Raw genomic sequence first — 22,736 nt, 5'->3', positions numbered from 1 at the left:
TGTAATATCTAGCTCGCTTTAATATGATTAAAGTACAATGAAAGCATTAATATATTACACATAGAATAATACAGATACTTTTAAGCTGCACGTATATTACGTAAACACGGCATATATTTATAAATTCAGTGCGTATGACTAATTATACATGGATGAAGACCGATTATTGAATTTCAAAATAAATTTGCATATCGATAGATTGCAACATATAATCCACGCGAGGAAAAAATCAGCAAACATGAGTATATTCATTTATTCGAATTCACGGTCTTTTTTTATTCGAGCTGAATTTTATTTCGATCGACGAGAGATCAGGATTTTTGTTCCGCACCGACGATCGATTCCCCGATGATCTTCGATTTAATTCATGGCTTGAGCCAAACCGGAAAGCACACACGAAAAAAAAAAAAAGAGGCAAAACACATCTCGCCATGACTTAATACGGACGAGAAAAGAGTCGACTTAACGGTCAGCCAACATTTATGAGCAACCAAGAGTACCGTTGCTTCTACGGCGATCATCAGGTCGACGTATTCTACGTTTCTTGCGAGCATCGCGAATTTCACGCATTATATAAGTTGGAGATATAATGAGAAATACATTCCCTTTTACAACATTTATTGTACAATATATAAAGCAGGAATATGACGATGTTTATGATATTTATTGCGAATAAAAATTGTAAATTATGTGCATTTGTTTTATCGGTTGTTAACGATTATGTACATATTTGTTTATGCACACACATCAAAATATTTGAATAATAATTACAATACTTCTTCATGAAATATAATATACGTATAAAATATTATTGAATAAAAAGATGGTAAATATTTTACGTATGATTCTTATATGCTAGTATTGTCCACGATTATAGAAATTATATTTTAACTTTTATTATAATAATTTTTCCGTGTATGTGTGTGTGTTTATGTAAATCGATAACTTGGGTTTATGAATTTTCACAAAACAAATTTATTTTTGCGGTGTACGTACTAATAAACTATTTACAGAGCGTAGAAAACACATTCCGCGTTTACAAACAACAACACATTACAAACACATTATTTATAATTCATCATAATATTGAATTCCTTTAGAGAGACAATTGATTTATTTAAAAAATGATTATATATATTTAATCTTTTAATGATTATCATTAATAATATTACCTATAACATTCTAGTATCTATTCAAACTGATTGAAGAAAGCATGATTGACAATAATTGATGATTTATTTTTTGACAAATTATATATTGCTTAATCAATTTTTCAATGATTATTGTCGATAATTCTGTCTGTAGCATCTCTGATCAGAGAAAACATTGACAATAATTGATGATTTATTTTTATTTTATTATATTTTTCTTATATTATATATTACTCAATCAATCTTTCAATGATTATTGTTAATAATTCTGCCTATACGAGTATGACATTTTAGTATTTATTCAAACTGATCGGAGAAAGCATTGATTGACGACAATTAATTTATATAAAAAAATGACTATATATTACTAATCTTTCAATGATCATTATTGATAACTCTATAGCAATCTCTAGTATCTATTCAGATAATTAATTATTTATTTTTATTTTATTTTATTATATATAATTTAATCAATCTTTCAATGATTATTGTTAATAATTCTGTCTATATAGCATCCTAGTATTTTAAAAACTGATCGAAGAAAGCATTGATTAAGAATAATTAATGATTATTAAATAATTTGTTTTTATTAATTTATAAATTTATTTTTATTATATTATATATATTATATATTTATTTTATTATATTTATATATCATTTAATCAATCTTTCAATGATTATTGTTTATAATAATTTTGTCTATAGCATCCTAGTATTTTAAAAACTGATCAAAGAAAGCATTGATTGACAATTAATTTATAAAAAAAAAAAATGATTATATATTACTTAATCTTTCAATGATAACTCTGTAGCATCCCCTAGTACGTATCTATTCAGACCGATCGAAGAAAGCATTGATTAAGAATAATTAATGATTATTAAATAATTTGTTTTTATTAATTTATATAATTTATTTCTATTTTATTATATTATATATATTATATATTTATTTTATTATATTTATATATTATTTAATCAATCTTTCAATGAATATTGTTAATAATTCTGTCTATAACATCTTACAATTTAAAATCTGATCGAAGAAAGCATTGATTGACAATTAATATATAAGAAAATGATTATATATTACTTAATCTTTCAAGGATTATTATTGATAACTTTATAGCATTCCCTAGTATCTATTCAGACTAATCGAAAAACGCATTGATTAAGAATAATTAATGATTATTAAATAATTTGTTTCTATTAATTTATAAATTTATTTTTATTACATTATATATATTATATATTTATTTTATTATATTTATATATCATTTAATGAATCTTTCAATGAATATTGTTAATAATTCTGTCTATATAGCATCCTGGTATTTTAAAAACTGATCGAAGAAAGCATTGATTGACAATTAATATATAAAAAAATGCCAATTAATTTATTTAAAAAAATGATTATATATTACTTAATCTTTCAAGGATTATTATTGATAACTTTATAGCATCCCCTAGTATCTATTCAGACTAATCGAAAAACGCATTGATTAAGAATAATTAATGATTATTAAATAATTTGTTTCTATTAATTTATAAATTTATTTTTATTATATTATATATATTATATATTTATTTTATTATATTTATATATCATTTAATGAATCTTTCAATGAATATTGTTAATAATTCTGTCTATATAGCATCCTGGTATTTTAAAAACTGATCGAAGAAAGCATTGATTGACAATTAATATATAAAAAAATGCCAATTAATTTATTTAAAAAAATGATTATATATTACTTAATCTTTCATTATTGATAACTCTATAGCATCCCCTAGTACGTATCTATTCAGACCGATCGAAGAAAGCTTGATCGACGCCCGCAACAACATTATAATGATGATGATGATCGCGATCGACGTGCTGTTGTAGCATAAGAAAGATATCGTCGCGCTCGGCTCTGTATTTTGCGGCGCAATCAAATTCAGTAAATCCTCCCCAGGCGTAGTTACAAACGACCGGCAATTTCCAAGCTGCATCGCTCGCCTAGTCGCGTCGCGACGGCGCGTAAACTTACGTAAACGTATGTAAACCTCCTCGCGCGTCGGAGCCACATTTTCATCGATCGACGACGGTTCTCCAACGCGGTTCTCCTCGTCTAGGCAACACTAGGTCTAGACTTATGGCGGTGGTTTCCCCGGGGCCGAGCGAGTATATGTATGATGATCAGGGGTTGGCACGAAAACTCCTCCACACTCGCTCGTACACATTTTACAGCACGTATGTATATGTGTACGTGTTGCTATTCGCCATCTTCACACGATGTGCGATATAGTCTCGGGGGTGATATATGTACGACCTATATATACAGGGTGCATCGGAAGGTAATGTCAATCGGCGTTGGGGATGATGGGGAGAGGACGGAAAATGCAAAGAGAACTTTATTCGATCTGCGTTCGCGTATAGAGTCTTCTCTATTCTTTTAGGAACTGTATAAAGGAGGAGGAGAATTTATGTACCCTGGTGTATAGAGTCGTGTAGGAATGCGCAACATGTTGTTAGATACCGCGTTGAGATACGCTTGCGTGAGAGAGATATTTTTGAATCTTCGCTAACGCGAAAACTTTAGCGAGCCAATGTCCTGAATATTCGTTTCGCAAAAATTGTAAAATAATTCGAGTCGGATGAATTATAAGTTATCAGGATTTTTTTTTTAAATGGAATATATATATATTTTATTCTTATTCGCGTTGTTCTCCAATAATACTGCTAATTCGAGACGGTTCTCATCGATCAGCGGAAAAACTACTGAAATTCATCAGGATTATATTTTCTTAAATAGAACGTTGTATTTTTATTTACGAGTTCTCCAATAATTGCTTTGACAACTTCAGACGAACTTTCTTTCTCTCTCTCATCGATCTTTGTAGTATCATTGAAAATTATGCAGACTGTAAAAATAGAAGAGAACTTATCAGTTTTCAAACTTACTCTTCTCCGAGACCGAAACTTCGTCAAGAAAATCAGTTTTACATTATTGAGTGTGATTTTCACCCAGTTTCAGTTAGACGTCATTAATAACGGAACACCCGGTATGAAGCGCGAATGTAAGAGTATGGGAAAACAATGGCCTCTATATCGTCTGGACATTGCTAAGACAATCTATGCGAGTTTGCTTTGTCGATGTGGATACGATGCATATATATTTTCTCGTATAATGCATCGTATGAACAATATTAGTACAGCATTAATTTTGCTTTCTAAAAATTCTCGTAAGCTCGAGTTCACCTAACGGTTTACACAAAGAAAATATTATAATAAAAATTATAATGGAACATACTAACATAAGAACATATCACAATATTTTTATTTAATAATGTATTTAAATATATTATTATTATTATATATATATAAAATATATTTTTAACAATTAAATATATTAAAATATATTTTATATATTTTATATTTTATTCCTATTATACTTTACAAAGAAGTCTTGTAATTATTCAAATATTCTGATGCGCAAACAAATACATAATCGATAACAAACGATAAAACAAATGCATAATTTACTATTTTTATTTGCAATAAATATCTCAATATCGTTATATTCCAGCTTATAAATAAATATTGTAAAAGGAATGTATTTCCCTTTAATTTGTATATGTATACATCTATATCGCGACGTATGCAGATTTAATATATATAATGGGTTGTATATAACGTATGTATGTGTGCGTGAAGAAGTGCAATCAGGACTTACAAAGGTTGTAGCATTTCATAAAGGTCAGATCCACCACAACTCTTATCTCTCTCTCTCTCTCTCTCTCTCTCTCTCCCCTAGGGGATATTAAAATCAACCCCAACCGAGTCGGCCTTTTTCTTCTTGAACGCCTTCGGCTACGACAATATCTTCCGCTCGTAAAGGATGTTCATCTCTTTCTCTCTCTTTATCTTTATTATCGTATTTCTATTTTATATTCTTTCGCTATAAGTGTGCGTGTATATATTAAGAATCCCTATTCTCCGAGCATATACATACATATATAAATTTGACGGATGGTGCATCAGTTTTGTCGGACATCATCTTGACAAAAATTAATATCCATCTTGCTCGAACGCGACGTTACTCGACACCGATCTAATGATAGCACTCCGGATTAAATCTTGCGCCATTTTCGCAACACCTGGTGACAACTTATTTCGCTTTGTGCATTTCGAGCAGCGAAAATGATGTGTTTTGTGTAAAAGATAGTTTTTTCTAGTGTCGCCGAGGAAGAAGATCCAAAACTCTTCTTCCCTCCGTGTCCCGAGAATATATAAATTGATAAATCTGAGAATCTTCCTGTTTCTCTTCCCTCTTCGCGAAGGTAATGATACGCTTCCGCGCGTATTGATCGCGCCGCGGATCTACGCGAACTTTTCCGCCTCGTTTTTATCCGTCCAACTAAACCCAGCCATCTACACATATCCGTCTATCGACATGCCCCGGGTCGGATGATAAATCTGATATCGCCACGCGAGACAACTTCGGCGCGCTCTCTTGCTGGAAAAATCGAATCACATCGCCTGGCAGTGATAGGTACATCGCACGTGTCGCATACAGGGTGTACGTGAAATATGGCGTCAAAATGCTTCAACATGTTCCTTGCAGTTCTGTCGATAAACTTTTTTTTTTCCTCTTTATAACTCTCGAACGTCAAATTATTAATCCTGAAATATGTATTATTTTTTCTTCATTTCTTCTTTTCTTCTTCTCTCTTTTTTAAATTGCGGTTCAGAATTATTTAAAATGATGCGTATCGTTGAAGAAATAAAAAGTATTTCTTCTTTTTTTAATTGCATTTCAGAATTGTTTAAAATTATGCGTACCGTTGAAGAAATAAAAAGTATTTCTTCTTTTTTTTTTATTTCTTTTTTCTTCTCTTTTTTAATTGCATTTCAGAATTATTTAAAATGATGCGTATCGTTGAAGAAATAAAAAGTATTTCTTCTTTTTTTCTTCCTTTCTTCTCTTTTTTTAATTGCATTTCAGAATTATTTAAAATTATGCGTATCGTTGAAGAAATGAAAAGTATTTTTTTTTTCTTTATTTTTTCTTTTTCTTTTCTTTTTTTAATTACATTTCAGAATTATTTAAAATTATGCGTATCGTTGAAGAAATAAAAGTATATTTTTTCTTTTTTTGTTTATTTCTTTTTCTTTTTTTATTTCTTCTTTTCTTCTCTTTTTCAGTTGCATTTCAGAATTATTTATTAATTGAAGTTATGCGTGTCGTTGAAGAAACGAAGAGTACTATTTCGTGTAAAGTATTGCGACTAATTTATTTCTTGCTCGCTTCGGCAAACATAAGGTACTTCCCGGAGACACTGTTGTTTGATATACATCTTGTGTATAAAGGGTCGCAAGGACGAGAGAACAGATTGTTTTAGTGAGGAACGGGGGATAGTATTTCGCCGGTAACGGCCTAATAAAATTGGCGTTGCAAGATACGTCGTATAACGTTACTTGTGCGCCTACACCCCAAGAGAGAGAGAGAGACAGACACTCGAGTTCCCTTAATAAAATTAATTGATCTGTTCCCCGCCCCCCGCATCCGCCGCCGAGAATAGTTAGCTCGAGAATCTTGACGGAGGAAACAGTTTTCCATTCTTCTCGGATGTGCGTGAATATATTCCTTTAGTTGGAAATTTATAGTTTAATTCTTGGCAATTTTTATTTTTATTTTTTTAACATCGAACATCTTTGTCAGATTTTTTAAAGCACGTAAGAAAATTAAAAAGAATTTAGAGAGAGATTTTTTACATATCAGCGAGCTATTTTTTATCGATGCTTATGATCAGCTGATTTTGACAAGTGCTTGACGTAACGCGACACGTTTTATCACGCACACATTATCTCTTCCTAATGTTTTTTTGGAGACATTTTATCCCGTTCATTAACTTCTTCTCGAAACTTTCTCATTTCTTCGTTCATCAGTTCGATCGAAAATCGCGTTTACGAATGAAACGCTCGTGATGCATTATTCTTTTGCGTGCCGCGACACGCTTTCCTGCGCAATTTTCCATGCATTTATTTTCATTAAATGGATACGATGAAAGAAGATCTGTGAAGCGTGTTAACTTTGTCGTGGGAACTCTGTAAGAGATTTGTCGAACGCTCGTTTTCTCTCGGCTCGGATTCTCGCGAGAGCGTTCTTAATCGATGTTTCTACATTATCAGCGAAAAGCATTATGTATCTGTAGTACAAAAAAAATTTCGTAAGACGCGAAAGTTAAATTGCGGTGTCGAGAGATTATTTTATACGTAAGCGAGCTATTTTTGATGGATACTACTTATGATCAGCTGATCATGAAAAGTGCTTGACGTAACGCGACACATTTTTTTATTATCTTCCGGATGGTATTTCGATTTTTTTACATGTTATTCATTGTTTTATTCCATTCATTAACTTGGAAAGATTTCTTCTTCAACTGACTAAACTTTCTCACTTTTTCGTTCATTAGTTCGATCAAAAATCAGGGAATTAAAAACACAATGCTAATTTGGATTTTAATTCGCACAAAGATGATCATCTCTATCATTGTTTAATGACACAATTCATATATTTTGAAAAAGAGCTTTAAAATCAGAATAAAATCCTTTAGGGGCTTTTAGAGATCTTTTACGTATTATTTGGATTTAAATTTTTGAGCTAATTCCTTATAATCGCGAAGATTCAGATATATTCAAATGGATATATTTTTGCTATCTTGAAATAAAAATCGAGAAAAAATCTTCAAAATTCAGAAATTTTTCATTCGCACATATAATTCGCAATAAATAAAAAAATAATAATTTACGAGAAATTGACCTCTTCAGGTCATTCCCACCTCAAACCTGAATCGTCCTGGCGGACTCTCGCGTGTAGGGAGTTTATTTGTCAGGTTTTGCTGTCGTGCTCGTGTCGAGGGAGGAAGAAGAAGAAAAAAAAAAAGACGCGAGAGAAAGGCGAGGCTGCTGGTTTAGCGGCGATGACGCGGCGCATTAATGCCAGGTGGATGACGATATAACTCGGCCGCACCCTTAGAAAGAGGGAGGGAAGACCATCCAATAATAAAATCCGCGTCATTTGGCTAAAAGCTACCGCGAAGAGGGATATCTGGTATCAAGGTGTGGCGAGTTGTTGCGACCCTTATCACGCGACCTGCACCCAGTCTGGATCTGTGTATGTGTATCTATGAATGTGTGTTTCGTACTTATCTCCTTCTTCTCCCCCTTCTGTACCCTTTTTTTATCCTAGCGTGACGTTTTTGCGCGCAAGAAGGATGGGCAGTTTATTTTAATTGAATTTCGCAACTAGGCTAACGCGCGTCTCTGTCATTATAAAGCTACGTGGATGATATAGGCGACAATAAGCCATTGTTCTGAGTCTCGATACAGGGTTGGACGTCCCTCTTGTTAATGGACATACATAGCCCTCTTCGATATTTTTTTTTTTTTTTTTTTTAACAATTTCTTTTTCCTCGCCTCTGTCTCTTGTTGCATTTCTAATCGTTATCAACATCGATACTCAGATTCGTCGCTTCTCCATTATTCCTAGAAGATTTATGTGAATATATCGTGTAATGGAAATTTCAATGCTGCGGAGACACGATATTTCAATAGAGTTATCAGCTTGTCGAGAAAAATAAAAAATCTTTAGGAAAAAAAAGATACAGGCGTGTTCAGATTGCAGACTCGAAAGAAGAATTATAACAGGCGCAAAATTTTATTGCACGCGGGATTGTCTCGATTGCTACTATTTTTTCGAATCGATCTCCGGGATATTCTGACGATACACGACGTTATTACAAAGAAGAATATTCGTGTATCCGCCTCTCGATATCCACGATGATAAAAAACCTTGTCGAGGCAAATCGTTTCTCCGATAGTTTTCAGTTTGGCTCTCTGTAGTTCGAAGTTACGGAGGAAATAGAAAGAGATCGATCGAAAGAAGGAAAGAAAAATGATTCCTAGGAAAATTGCGCAAAGCATTAATCGCTTTTCGTATAAATATTTTTGATACTTGGTTCATTAGCTTGTTTTACGCAATGATTTATTAATTCTTCCTTCGCGACTTCCTATTTCACTTGTTCTTCGATAGAAGAAGAAACAATATCGACAAATATCCAAAGTATAAAATATTTTTTTATACATGTCATTCAAGATATTATATAATAATAGTTTGAAAAAAAGAAAGAAAGATTATTTTATAATATAAAAATTAAATTCCTGTAACAAGTAAAAAGTTTCTTTTCTTTTTCGTTGACACTTCGTCAAAGGACCCCGCACCAAATACATATAGGATTTTGGCTCTCGGTGGAATTGTAGATCATAAGCTACAACATATGAAAAAACATGTCAGAAAATCAGCTGAGAGATTTTACCAAAATTCAATTTTACATGATTACAGGGTTTTTGAACCTGTATAAAATCCTAGATGAAATTGAATCCCGATAAAATCAGCTGATTTTCTCTCATGTTGTAACTTATGACTTGCTGTACAAAAAACATAATAGGCTCAAAGTTAAATAATAAATGGTTACTGATTTACAGCCAGTCAAACACGAAAAATTAGGACTTTGCGAGTTGTTTGACTGGCTGTAACTCAGTAACTATTCAATATTTAGCTTCGAAGGTATTACATCTTTTGTTCAGCAAGTCATAAGCTACAACATGTGAGAAAACCAGCTGATTTTATTAGGCTTCTATATATCAAAAATCCCAACTAATCCTGTATAAAATTGAATCTTGATAAGATCAGCTGGTTTTCTCAAATGTTGTAACTATTCAATATTTAGCTTCGAAGGTATTACATCTTTTGTTCAGCAAGTTATAAGCTACCAACATGTGACAAAATCAGCTGATTTTATTAGGATTCAATTTCATTTAGGATTCTATATATCAAAAACCCCAACTAATCTTGTATAAAATTGAATCTTGGTAAGATCAGCTGGTTTTCTCAAATGTTGTAACTATGCAATATTTAGCCTTGAGATTGTTACATCTTTTGTTCAGCAAGTCATAAGCTACAACATGTGACAAAATCAGCTGATTTTATTAGGATTCAATATCATTTAGGATTCTATATATCAAAAACCCCAACTAATCCTGTATAAAATTGAATCTTGGTAAGATCAGCTGGTTTTCTCAAATGTTGTAACTATGCAATATTTAGCCTTGAGATTGTTACATCTTTTGTTCAGCAAGTCATAAGCTACAACATGTGACAAAATCAGCTGATTTTATTAGGATTCAATTTCATTTAGGATTCTATATATCAAAAACCCCAACTAATCCTGTATAAAATTGAATCTTGGTAAGATCAGCTGGTTTTCTCAAATGTTGTAACTATGCAATATTTAGCCTTGAGATTGTTACATCTTTTGTTCAGCAAGTCATAAGCTACAACATGTGACAAAATCAGCTGATTTTATTAGGATTCTATATATCAAAAACCCCAACTAATCCTGTATAAAATTGAATCTTGGTAAGATCAGCTGGTTTTCTCAAATGTTGTAACTATGCAATATTTAGCCTTGAGATTGTTACATCTTTTGTTCAGCAAGTTATAAGCTACGACATATGAAAAAAAACAGCCAATTCCACCGAAAGCCAAAATCCTATGCCTTTGCCACCGGTGAAAATTCTCGAATCACTTAAAATCCGGTAAAACGGTACAATTGAAAAAGAGGGTAGGGGAAGGGGGTTGTTTGTGCATCGATTGTACGCTCGGGTCAAATCGATCGGTTCGCGCTGGACGAAGGGAACCGGTTCCCTTTCCCGGTCGTGGAACATTTTAACGTACAGCGGTTCTCCGCCGCGAGAAACGCTTATGTCTGGTGGTCGATTAACGATCGCGGGATCGCGAAAAAGAAACGAAACATCGGGCTGGCCAACCTGTGCACTTAGAAAGTTGCCGCCGCTGCCGGCCACGTAATCTGGAACGGCCGTTTCGTAAACTGGTGTTCTCTCTACGACAATATTCCTCTCTCATTGCGCCCTGGGAACGGAATATATATAGATACATATATTCTCCGGGGAAGTGATTCGATTTTGTGGGGTTCCGTAATCTGATTCGCGATAGCGTCATTTTCGACAAAGTAATATGCGATATCGATTTTTCTTAAAAGGAACAAGCATCACGAGAGGGTAATTATTCATTCTTTAAGGTAAATCTGTGGATAGGAATATTATTATTATATTATGAAATAGGTATATCGAATTCATATAAATCTTATGTGGATATGTAAATAATATGAATATCATATATGAAAAACTTACTTGAATTTTACATATATAATATTTTACATATATTTATATAAGCTATAAATTATTCCATGAATTATTGAGAGAGATTTGAATTTTATTATCGAAATTTATCGAATCCGAGTCATCACGTGCGATTTAAATTAAATGTATGAATAGATTCTTCTATTCTAGAATTTCGTCAGGTAGAAGAAAATTAATAAATTATTCATGCATACATATGGAAATAGCGACAGCACGCGACAAGGATATCTATGATAAATTGTAGCTCTACAATAAAAAGAAATAATAATAACGATAATATATACTCTATCGAGATGGACGAACTACTTTTTTTACACGATCTATATTTACCCTCGCAAAAAGCGATGCCGCATAGTGTGACGACTCGTCACAAGTCTCGCGATATTTCACTCCTGCACATTTCGTGCAGAAGATTATGCGCTTCAAAAATGCGAGCAGGATTGGCTTTTTATTGTTCGTAATATGGTCGTGCACAGTCGGCAACATTTTGATCGATATGCACCGAATCCGTGAAGTTCGTGACTCGGTCAAATCTTGACAGTTTTTTCATTTAATAAATTAGATTTGCACTGGCATTTTTTTCGCATATACATTTATAAGATACTTATTAATGAAATTTCAGTTTTTATTTATCTTGTAAATGCCAGATTATTTCTATATTTGTGAATAATAATTATTGTGTCATTGGATTCTTATTATTTATTTATAAATTAAAAGACAAGTGTAATTTATTAATTCCTAATTATTATTAATATATTTATTAATTTTTTAATAATTATTATTAATAATAATTTATACACACATTGAGAAATAAGTATAATTTATAAGTTTTTTATAGAATTTTTTATTGAACGAAGTTCTATTAATTACGCCCGCAATAATTTCACTACTTAGGCTTCTGTCGGCGATAAAGAAATAAAAGATCAATTTTGCATTTCGCGATTCGCGTTATGCCATCAAAATTGTCGTGCACCTTGCACCTTGACCCATGACCTTTTTGTCGCGATAAATGCAACCCGAATCCTCACCATTCTCTCGTTATACTTTCGTCACGAGACTTTGCAAAGTGTGAAACCAACACTTCACAGGAAAACGTATAATTATTTCGTATATAATTGCTTGTGCTAGAAAGAAGGCTCATCGCCGTCCTAAATATTACACAACATATCGTCGATTTGTTTCTATTTTTTATGACGGTGTATCGTAAAAACTCAATTAGAGCGACAAATATGTTGTGCTGCGGGACATTTTGATGGGATCGGAGTAAATATAAATAAAATTCAATATATCAATTAGAGAGTAATGTAAAAAATATACGACATGATAAAATTGGACGATATAAATAAAATAATTCGAGGAGCAAATTATCGTGTATATATATATACTAAAGATATTGAAAGTTATTAAACGAATTTTCTTAATATTTTATTTTATTATCACTGAAGCATATTTGACAATCGATCTGTCATTTATATCGAGAAGCAAATGTATAAACTTTTCGAATTATATAAAATTCGAGAAACAAATTATTATGTACATACTAAAAATATTGAGAGATATTAAGAATTTTCTTAATATTATTTTATCATCATTAAAGCATATTTGACAATTGATTTGTCATTTATATTGAAAAGCAATTGTATAAACTTTTCAAATCAAAGAAAATTCAATACATTAATTATTGAATAATGTAAAAAATATGTGAAATAATAAAATTGGACGACAAGAATAATTCGAGAAACAAATTATTCTGGACATACTAAAAATATTGAAAGATATTAAGAATTTTCTTAATATTCATAATTTATCATCATTAAAGCATATTTGACAATCGATCTGTCATTTATATTGAAAAGCAATTGTATAAACTTTTCAAATCAAAGAAAATTCAATACATTAATTATTGAATAATGTAAAAAATATGTGAAATAAAATTGGACGACAAGAATAATTTGAGAAACAAATTATTATGGACATACTAAAAATATTGAGAGATATTAAGAATTTTCTTAATATTATTTTATCATCATTAAAGCATATTTGACAATCGATCTGTCATTTATATCGAGAAGCATTTGCATAAACTTATTGAATTATATAAAATTCAATGCATCAATTACAGAGTAATGCAAAAAATATACGAAGTAATAAAATTGGACGATAAGTAGAATAATTCGAGAAACAAATTATTGTGCTAAAGATATAGAGAGATATTAATAGAGGCAATTTTTTTAAATAATTTTATTTCATTATCCCTGAAACATCTGACGCTCGATCTGTCACTTGTCGAAGCAAAAGGTCAATGCCACGCGACAAGAACTCGGCCGAAACCGCGTTCAACGCGAAATTACACACTTATACATACGACACATCCGGAACGAAGGGATGACGTAAGAGGGAAGAGAGGTCTAATGTCCTTTCGAACGTCGTAAAAAATCGAGCGACACGGATAATCGACAGTATAAGGGAAGGATCTCGTACGGACACCTCTTTCTTTCACGAGACACCCTGTATATTCCGTACACGTAGCCAGGTGAGCTAACGGTGCTCCGAAGCGGTGAAGTAACGGGCTTCGCCGCGATTTGTCTCGTCGTTGTACCTTTATTTCACCGGGATATACTCGACTTCTAGTATCGAGAATATATCAGGGTTTGAAACAACCCGAGTTTTTTTTTAAAAAGCCCAGCCCAGTGGGGGTTTTTTTTTTAAACCGGGTTTTTTGGGGTTTATTGGGTTTTTTGGGGGTTTTATTGAGTTTTTTGGGATTTTGTTGGGTTTTTTAATTTTTTTAATTTAATTTTTTATAATTCGCTAATGATTAAGAAAATTGGCTATTTAATTGGCACAATTCCTTATGAATGAATTTTTATTTAATTTTTTTTATTTATTAATTTAATAGACCTTCTATTACATTAATAAATAAGAAAAATTAAATAAAAATTAATCAATATTAAATACTTCATTTATAATATTATTAAATTTTTAGCAGTTTTGGATGGGTTTTATAAATGGGTTTTTAAGCAAGTTTTTTAAAGTGGGTGTTTAACCCAATAAAACCCACCGGGTTTTATTGGGTTGGGCCCACTTAGTCAAATCCTGGAATATATCCAACGATATCGCGACAAATTGCGTCGTCCTTTTAATCGGGACGAGATTTAATTTCACGCTCTTACTCGAAATCAATTCGATCAATCGCTCTTTCCACAACTTTTGACAGCTCTCTCGCGGGTGAAATTTTATTAGTCGCACCAGAATGACCGATGATACCTTCATTTTTTCGCAGAGATTACATCAATGTTGTTACATGTGTGTACAAAAGCGTACGGAAATAAATTGCTTAACATAGCGTACGACTATAAACTTTAATCGTTCTCAGGCGTCAAACTGTTGTTCCGTAACACGCCTGCTCTCACGTAGATAGATACACATGCATATGCATTCACCAGACCGAAGTTTTCGGAATGAATGGCGGTGAAACATTTATGCGTCTGCGAGCTGTAATATGGACGGGACGAGATCTGTATATGTATGTGTCGACGTAACTTTCCGCGAATTAGAACTGAATACAGATTTCATTGTATATATATATATATATATATATATATATATATATATATATACATTATGCCGTATATTTTGCGTGCCAATTATTGATTTTCACGCCAAACCGTCACAAAAGATATATCACAGCGGTGGAGAATAATATTTAATTTGAGAGAATCGTCGGGGAAAATTCGTTTGACAGATTAGCAGAATATTATCTTTTCGCGATAATTTTTTGCCCCCTTTTTAAAGACGCGAATATTCTTTTGAATGCCCGATAATAAGAGCAAACACACACACAGGTGTATTTTGTCGAATAAAAAAAGTTATTCGTTCTAAGTATTTCTGCAATCATCTCCTTTGTGTTAGAAAAGAAAGTTACACACTGAAAAAAAATTGTTAACTTGACTAAACTAAATTACTATTTTGTTAATTAAACATATATTAATATTTAAGTCAAATACACGTTTTGTTAGATTTAATTTAAATACATATTTTTATATGTTCAGTTAACAAAATATTTAGTCGAACGGTTTAATCAAGTTGACAATCTTTCTTTCAGTGCACTTTAATTAATACTATTTTCTTTATTAATAGATTACTTTTTTGACAAAATGTAATTTATATAAATTATATCGCATTTATATGCAAAAATTTAATATTACATATAAAATTTCCGTTTCTTATTAATATAAAAATTATTTTTAATATAAAAACTATTAGTATAAAATAGTATAAAAAATAGTTCGCATTAAACGCGAGATATTGTTAACTTGACTAAACCTTTCAACTAAATTACTATTTTGTTAATTGAACATATATTAATATTTAAGTCAAATACACGTTTTGTTAGATTTTAATTTAAATACATATTTTTATATGTACAGTTAACAAAATATTATTTAGTCGAACGGTTTAATCAAGTTAACAATCTTTTTTTTTTTCAGTACACTTTAATACTATTTTCTTTATTAATAAATTATTTCTTCGACAAAACGTAATTTATATAAATTATATCGCATTTATATGCAAAATTCTAATATTACATATAAAATTTCCGTTTCTTATTAATATAAAAATGATTCTTAATATAAAAACTATTAGTATAAAGTAGTATAAAAAATAGTTGGCATTAAACGCGAGATATTGTTGTATTTATTATTATTAAGTCAATCAATCTTATCATGGTTTCTGTTGCACTCTCGAGAACATCCGCTTTATTATTACTAATTTTCGCGATTATGACAATGCAGCGCGATAAGATAAGGCGACGGATACGTCCTCGGATGCGAGATTAGTGACAATACCTGTATAATATATATGCGTCCGCTGTTGATGACCCGATCTCTGAGTAACTGCGACACTATTATATAGAGCGTTGATGAACCGATCTCCCGAGTAAAGTGTGATTAACGCTTTATTCATTCTTTTACTAGCACAACTATAACGAGTAAGAAAAATAAGCCAGCAAACGCTCGCTTAAATGATCTTAAGACTCTTTATTAGAGAGCTTATTTTTAAGCCGATGATTTTAAATCCACGTTTAAAAAAACGCGAGGAGTATGAGAAATGGCGGTGAGAGCCCTTAAGTATCTTCGTAAATTTTGTTAAGTTTAAAGGAAAATTATATACCGTATAATAAAAAGCGAGACCTCTTCGTCCCGGGAAATGGACGTCATCATTCGGCGGTTAAGTGGTAAAGATCGTCGAATGGGTGTGCGACGAATCGACCGATCGGAATCGAATCGTTCGACGTTCCCGGGATATATCCGCGCGCGATAGATAGATGAACTGGTGATAAATATTAAAGCACACGGTTATGAAAGGCAAACGCGCGCGGCGAAGGCGCGCACTGAGGAAAGAGGGTCATTGAACCTTCGTCGTCTCTCAAACTCGTTTCCGCGGATGATTCGCGAGGAATTTTACAACGCGGAATATCTCTTACCCAATCGTTCTTATGTCATCGGTCGCGATACGCTTCTTTTATAAGTCGCTAATTAAAGGTCGATCAGCTGATCATGTCGCCTCTCGACGAGAAACTTGACACTTGGGCGTAAACAGCGTATAATAATAATAATTTTAATAAATATAATATAATATATAATATATTTTTTATAATTTATTATATTTATAAATTATAATTTATAATATATTATAATATATAATATATTTTTTATAATTTATTATATTTATAAATTATAATTTATAATATATTATAACTATAATATATACATATTAATATGATATAATAATATAAAATATATATAAAATATAATAATCTTAATATAATAATAATAATTTTACTCCTGAAAACAGGTGGTTTAAAAAATGGGACGAAAATAAAGAGAGGCAGAAAAGTGTCATGATAAGATTAAAAATTGATCGCTTTATCCTGAGAAAGGTTTCTTCCTTTCGGTCAGGAAGCTGCGTAAAAATATCTTTCGTTCTCTTTTTAGAATTCTGCGGTGTAAAATAGAATTTTACACACTCGACGCGAAGGAAAGCTCGCGTGTTCGCGATGACAATAATAAAAAATCGCGGAAACACGCGTGTTCGACATACATGCGATTCCTTGCATTCCCTGAAAGAGAGTGCCGAATAGCAATTCAGCATCAGGATAACAAGTAGACTATCGTAGATCAGTGAAAGTCTATCCGGGATACTGATGAATGTAGGAGAAAAGTCGGCGGTCTCTATTCATTATTGCAGGACAATGATACTTTGATAGAGTAACGAGCGAATTTATATATTTTTAATTGATTTTCTCTCTCTCTCTCTCTCTCTCTTCGTTTCTGACTACATAATCAACCATGATTCTTTCACTTGGAAAGTCCTTCGCGGCGTCTATTAAAATTAATGACGCACACTTTCAATGTGCTGTCAGTTGCTAAGGGCTTATTATAAGTCGAATACCATTTAACGTGTGATTCGCACCTTGCGATATGTTGCTGACTACGCTGAAAGTTATGTTGGATTATTCCGAGGATGACAGTCATTAATCGAAAACTTGTATATACAATTTTTTTTGTAAATATTATTTTTTATTCATTTGTATGTCATGAGAACCGATGAAGCAATATATTTCTTACATAATTTTGCTGATTTAACATGCGTCCGACTTTTTAGTTCTTTCAAATTTTATATATACAGGGTGGCCCCGAACGTTCCAGCCAGACTTTGAGATCTTATAGGAAATTTAATTCTGAACAAAAAATTTCCTATAAACATGGGTCGAAAAATGCTTTCTTACCATGTTTATAGGAAATTTTTGGTTCAGAATTAAATTTCCTATAAGATCTCAAAGTCTGGCTGGAACGTTCGGGGCCACCCTGTATAATAAAGTTTCTCTTATATATTTATCTCATTATTATATTTTGGATTCTATTTATTTTATCATAATTCTTGAACAACATATGATATTTTTAAACATTCAATTATTTCAATGTTATGCTTATGATGGCGCCACAATTTGCATTTCATTCAAATGATATTTCTCGTTTTCTTGCAATTCTGAGAAACTCAGAATTAATTTTAAACGCGATGAAAGAAAATATTTGTATAAAAATACTTCCGACTCTCTCTCTCTCTCTCTCTCTCTCTCTCTCTCTCTCTCTCTCTCTCTCTCTTGAACATCATAAAAATTTTCGTAATACGTCGACAGAGGCTTGTAATTAAGAATGCAATGATCCGTTTATCTCCGTTTAAAGCGTGTTCTCGGGGGGGAAAAAAAAAATAATCGCGACGGATATTTTTTAACGACCGGGGGGGGAAAATAATCAGGTTCCGTGTTTGTAAGACCGGCTTACAAATTGGCGGAAGCCTTACTACGGATTCAACAATGACTCACTCATTTCCAGGGGTGTAACTTATCCCTTTTCTCACCCACGACACAATGCATCACCGCCATTGTTTCCCTTCCCCCTCGTCCGAAATTGACTGCCCCATCCTCCTCCTCTCTTTCTCTCCGATATGCAGTATTGTGCTTAGATGATTTTAAAATTAGCTAGATAAAGATGAGATAAAAATATGTAAATTCATCTTGGATAAGATGAAGATGATTTTGTTTTAAATATATCTAGATAAAAGATAAAATTATATGACGATTCATCTAGATAACTTCCAGATAATATTATTTTTAAAATCGCTGATGAAAACAGTTAAAAAAATGTAAATAAATAAAAATGTAATGTAAAATAAAAAAAATGGAAATTATAAAAGAGATATAAAAATATATTCATAGTTTTTTATTTATAAGTTTTTATCGTTTACTGCTCAAGTTCTACTTAAAATATTTTCATGTGCTATGAAACTCTAAATCAAATTATCTGAATATTATTTTAGATAATTTAGTAAAGATAACACTTTTTTTTTTTATCTAAGATGCAGATATAGATAATACATTTTTTAATTATCTATATAAAGATAAGATAACGCCAAAATTTCATCTAGATGATCATCTATATAATTTTATTTAGATAACAGCAAACACTGCCGATATGACATGCTTCACCCAGTTTCTTTCCTTTTTTTTCTCTCTCTTTCTCTTCCGACACATCGGCGGACTCTGCCATTTCTGCGCGAAATCACTGTAATTTCCATTTAGTCGTTTGTTTCGGTTCGTTCATTCTCGAGAACGACGCGATAAAAAGGACTGGGATAATTCGTATAAAGCTATTTCAGGTTCTCCACCTAAATTGGAAATAAAAGGCCAACATTCGTCTTTATTTTAAACTCAAACGCGACGATTATTATTATATTATTAAAGTGTCGAGTTTTACTCGTCATAAAATTTTCATCCCCCTCTTCAAAAAAATCGTCGAAAGTAAAGTGACAAATCGATATAATTAGATAATTGATATGCTGGTAGGAATAGAGAGAATAACTATCAATTTTAACATCGAGATACTAATAAAATGAGATAAAACGATTCGTTGTAACATTAAGACTTTATTAAAGAGTTTATCAGTATTATTTCTTTAGCGCTCAACAGTTGCATAATAAATTGCATCGAACGAATAATTATTATAATTATTATAATTAATGAAATATGCAAGGTGCCATCCAGAGTGAAGTCATTTAATTCCGAGAAAATTATCATCTCGAGCTGCGAGCTGATCATATTCTAACAATAAGATTACGATTTTATTAAACAAGTAGAGATGGAAACACAAAATCACGAGACTTCTTTGATTAAAAGTTTATTAACACTCGGACGAAAACGAGAAAAAACTTGGGAGTATAATATCTGACCTCAAATCGTTTTTGTACCTTACACATCTTGCAATGTAATGTTTTTTATTATTATTTTTAACATAAAGTTTTTTCTCTCCGCTCAAGATTTTATGTCAAAATTGTGGAACTGATAAATTGAAAGATGAATGACCATGCTATTTTTTTCTCTCTCTCTCTTGGAATTGCAGAGAAATCATATATTTCGTTTAAAATACCAATTACGTGTTAGATGCCAGTAATTGGCACGCTAATTACGAAGTAATTTAGCAACTGCTTCAAGATGTGTTTATAGTAGCAGAAGATTTATTTCGTTCCGTTTTATACAGAGAAAACTTCTTAAGTGACCTTTTCCTCAAGAATAATAGATGCTATATATTATTTTATATTACGTCAAATCAAATCCTATTATATTATTATTTTATAATTATATATTATATATATTATATTTTCCTTCTATATTATGTTCATTATATTATATTTTATTTTATATTATTTTATATATTTTATTTTATATTTTATTTATTTTATTTTATTAATTTTTTATATTAATTTTATTTTATATTATTATTTTATTATGTGTTTATAATAATTTAATTGTATATGTGATATATAATATGCGAGATAAATTGAAACGTTATTAATAATATTTATTGAAGAAAATGGAGAGGATTTCTCTCTCTGTCTCTCTTTCTATCGTGACTATATAATGCTCATAGAACAACGGTCAAGTGTATCTATGGCCTTGACTCAAGCTCGAGCCATTTCCGGAAGAGGTTAATACCCGAAACGCATCGTTGCCTCCTGGGGTTGGAGCGTGTCGTGTGTACGGTTTTGAGTTTTCCACGCTTCGTGAAAGAAATCAGCCGGTCGATGTTTCCTATCTATCTATTTTCTCTATCTCTCGTAAGTTTGCGAAGGTCATCGTAGGATAACTCGATCGGATAATGTTATTAAAATCAATCGATCGCTAACGCGCGCGTCCTAAGTTTTTAATTCGTATAATAAAGTATGTAAGTGATCAACGTGAGGAAAAAAAAATTTATGTGCGAACTGCTTTCATTAGCCTAATAGTCTCGGTTGCGTGCGAAATATGGTATATCTTCCTTTTATTTTTATTTTTCCATAAGAAAAATATTTACACGAAATTAATTGCATTGATATAAAGGGTGTGCATAAGCTACGATATATAAGAAAACCAGCTGATTTTATCAAGATCCAATTTTATATAAGATTAATGCAGGGTTTTTGAATCTAAACTTTATAATAAAGCACTTCTAGCCAAACTTCATATAACATTTTTTTCTTATTTCCACTTCTAGAACATGCTCCTGCAATTTGTCGGTTAAATCCCGAGACACCTTGTATAAATATATATTTTCGTCACGCTGGGATGAGTATTCAAACTCTGGAGAATAGAATTTGTTCCTTTTTTTCTGTACGAATTATCGCTACTTCTCCCTCGGTGCTTTTAATCCCGTATCTATTCTATACATCGCATCGCGCCGAATCACGGCATGTTTGTCGGTCAATTAAGAAGTTCACGGCGCGATCTCACCGGTCCGGTAACGCAGAGGAGGCGAACGCATGTCGGTGAATGTCCGGGGGGGTCGTCGACCCGGACCGACCACCAACGAGAGGTGGTGGAGGTGAAGGAGGAGGAGGAGAGGAGGTCTCGCTTGTCTTCCTCGATTTTAACATCGAGTCTCTCTTGCGTCTTTTGCGCTGGCTCCCAGACGGTTTCCTACCTGTACTCTGCCTTCGACCTTGATCCTCTCTCGGTGTTGAAAACCTTCCGCCACGGCCGATTATCCTCGTAATACGATGTCGTCATCGAGCCTTGAAGGCCCGAAAGGCCGTTTCGCTGGCACAATTTGCGCGTTACAAGATCCCTTCCTGATGTACCCGGTGTCCCTCGCAGAAAGTTCATCAGATCGTATATCATGGTTGTCGTAGAAATTCTCATATGGTGTCATCAAGGTATCATTAAATATTGCAAAGGATCCTGCATCAAATATATAGGATTTTGGTTTTCAGTGGAATTGGCTGATTTTTTCATATGTTGTAGCTTGTCCTGCTGAACAAAAGATGTTACAACATGAGAAAACCAGCTGATCTTATCAAGATTCAATTTTATACAGTATTAGTTGGGGTTTTTGATATATAAAATCCTAGATAAAATTCTAAATGAAATTGAATCCCAATAAAAGCTGATTTTCTCACATGTTGTAACTTACGACTTGCTGATCAAAATATGTAACAGACTCAAAGCTAAATAATAGATGGACACGAAAAATTAGGACTTTGCGAGTTGTTTGACTGGCTGTAACTCAGTAACTCTCCAATATTTAGCCGAGACTATTACATGTTTTGTTCAGCAGATCGTAAGCTACAACATATGAAAGAAACAGCTAATTCCACCGAAAGCCAAAATCCTATGTATTTGGTGCAAAGTCCTTTATTTTTGTTTTAATGAAAAATATTTTGCAAAAATGAGGCTGTTCCATCTTATCAAACACTAATGTTTATATCAATTTTATTATCAT

The 22,736-nt window shown here is 32.1% G+C and overlaps 1 protein-coding gene across 7 annotated transcripts in view; it reads left to right on the top strand.

Annotated features, from left to right (window-relative positions):
• Pum (pumilio) overlaps positions 1-22,736 on the top strand; it is a 108,048-nt gene that overhangs the window by 71,804 nt on the left and 13,508 nt on the right. The window lies entirely within an intron of this gene.

The sequence above is a fragment of the Prenolepis imparis genome, unplaced genomic scaffold (assembly GCF_030444845.1).
Source record: "Prenolepis imparis isolate NDT839.2.m4 unplaced genomic scaffold, iyPreImpa1.0 SCAF_12, whole genome shotgun sequence".
NCBI classification, from domain to species: Eukaryota; Metazoa; Arthropoda; class Insecta; order Hymenoptera; family Formicidae; genus Prenolepis; species Prenolepis imparis.
Note: the sequence above shows the minus strand (reverse complement) of the source record. Positions and strands in the feature narration are given on the sequence as shown.